Raw genomic sequence first — 2,420 nt, 5'->3', positions numbered from 1 at the left:
AATAGAACTGCATTTGACAAGCAGGAGAGACAACCATCATCTTCCTCTGACCTCTCTTCACTCTAAACAAGAAGATGGTTGGAACAGAGGGGCCCAACACTCTATTCTTCACACAAAGCAAGCAAGTCACCCTCTGTCCCCCTGTCTAGGGTCGGAAAAGCTGCCCCTATTAAAGGGCAGCCTGGAATCTCTCCATTAAAGTGTTAAATGTTATTATTGTCAGAACCACCTTCAGTCAGTTCAAGCAGCTGAGAGCAAATCGTACCATCTTTAACTACTTCGAGATCAAGGGCACATTGATTTTACACAAAAACATAGGCCTATGTGTAGGCTGAAAATAGGGTCTGCTCCTTGAAGAATCAGCATAGATGTTTACAAGACATTGAACAAGACATACACAAGCAGTATATGGATATACAATAAGATGGACCCAAACCTGGGCCTTTAGCAACAACTGTTGAGTCCTAACACTGGGACCCTTCCGGCCTTTCCAGCAAATCATCTATAATCAGTGACTTTCAAATCATTCCAGCTCACATTTCCATATTTCCATATTGCCCACATTTAAAATGGCATTTCAAGGTAGCAGTATCATAGTTTTCCCTGAAGGCAGCATTTTAACTATACATTTTTACCACAGTTACATAAACACAATCCAATACAAGGTCTTATCTTCCAGCTTCATGCTGGAGCTTTAGATCTGTATTCTCATTCAACTGATCAGTGCTCTTACATCCTCCATTCATGACACTTTTAGACATTTACACACTGCAAACAAATTCAGCAGTCAAAAAGGGACATACCAGAACTTAAAGAAGAGATATCAAAGTTTGCCAAGGAGAGGGAACTTGAATACACAATGAGGCCATTTCCCTGCCTCATTCCAGTATATCTAATTTCCAATGTCCTGAGCGAAATGCAATGGAGTCCATAAACTATTGTACTATGTTACTTCAGTATGGACTCAAACACTACTCTTTTGATTACACTTAGAGGGAAGTTAAGACTTTGATCAGATTCCTCGGAAAGGTCTATTCAACACTTCTTAAGTAATTTAGCGTTACGGCAAACCTAGTATCAATTCTAGGGGATAAAATTCAAAAAATTAAGAAAAGCCAAATCACTAAGTACCTGACCCTGATTTTTTTTTTTTTTTTTTTTTTTGCAGAGCTGTTACCTTCAAGCGTTGGGCTTGACTACAAGTACACTTTCTATGGCATTTTTGCTGTGATTCAGCCCCACAGCATGTGACAGCTCTGCTGGGACTCAAGCCCCATGTGGCTACAGGTCTGTTTTCTCTAGCCTTCATTTCTTTCTGGTTTCTGCTCTCTTCCAAAGCTAACTCAACATGGCTGAGCCAAGAATACGTGACTTCTTCCATATAGGAGGGGGAAGCCTCTGATATCCTCATTGCTGCAGCACATGTGATCAATGTGTCCTTCTGAGCATCAGTTGACACAGTCTGAGAAGGAGCATAAACAGAGCTGCATTAAGTCTCCTGTAAATCTGCTAGGAACCTTTGTGAAGCAGACTATTTGCACAATAATAGGAGGATGAAAAACACCACCACATACTCAGAGATTACTTTTAAAACTAGATTTCTGAACTGTTTTCCCAAATTTTGTATCATACTTGCTACATTTAGGAAGAGAAGTTAACAAAAAAAAAAAAAAAGGCCCTTAGCACTGCAATTCTTTTATCCCTTTTCCTTCCGTGTTTCCTTATTTTAGTGATTAAGAACTTTACTATAACATAATGAGAAGCAAAGGATCCTTCTGGATAACTGTGAACCTGCCGGATAGCTCAGTCAACCGGCCGGTTAGCTCAGTTGGTTAGAGCGTGGTGCTAATAACGCCAAGGTCGCGGGTTCGATCCCCGTACGGGCCACCCACCTTTATGGGCCCTGATGGGACGCACTGCACCCCAGAGTGCTGCGGGAGCTGGCGGATGTCATAGCTAAACTGTTCTCCGTCATCTTTGAAAGATCCTGGAGAAAGGGGGAGCTGCCAGAGAACTGGAAGAAAGCCAATGTCATGCCAGGCTTAAAGAAAGGCAAGAAGGAGGACCCAGGCAACTACAGGCCAGTCAGCCTCACCTCCGTGATGGAATGGCTCATACTGGCTGTTGTCTCCAGTCACATGGAGGACAAGAAGGTGCTCAAGAGTAGTCAGCATGGATTCACCAAGGGGAAATCTTGCCTGACTAACCTGATAGCCTTCTATGATGGAATGACCAGCTGGATAGATGAGGGGAGAGAGGTGGATGTCGTCTATCTCGACTTCACCAAGACTTTTGACACCGTCCCTCACAACATCCTCCTGGGCAAGCTCCAGAAATGTGGGATAGATGAGTGCACAGTGAGGTGGATTAGGAATTGGCTGGATGGCAGAGCTCAGAGGGTGGTGATCAGCAGTGCAGAG

The 2,420-nt window shown here is 43.3% G+C and overlaps 1 non-coding gene across 1 annotated transcript; it reads left to right on the top strand.

The window, feature by feature from the left end:
* The first annotated feature begins 1,813 nt into the window (after positions 1-1,813).
* Positions 1,814-1,887, top strand: TRNAI-AAU (transfer RNA isoleucine (anticodon AAU)). The gene has a single exon. It is a non-coding gene; the product is annotated as a tRNA-Ile (tRNA).
* Positions 1,888-2,420: the final 533 nt, after the last annotated feature.

Source organism: Tinamus guttatus, unplaced genomic scaffold (assembly GCF_059628265.1).
Source record: "Tinamus guttatus ecotype Peru unplaced genomic scaffold, ASM5962826v1 Tinamus_guttatus_pri_ptg000676l, whole genome shotgun sequence".
Taxonomy (NCBI): Eukaryota; Metazoa; Chordata; class Aves; order Tinamiformes; family Tinamidae; genus Tinamus; species Tinamus guttatus.
Note: the sequence above shows the minus strand (reverse complement) of the source record. Positions and strands in the feature narration are given on the sequence as shown.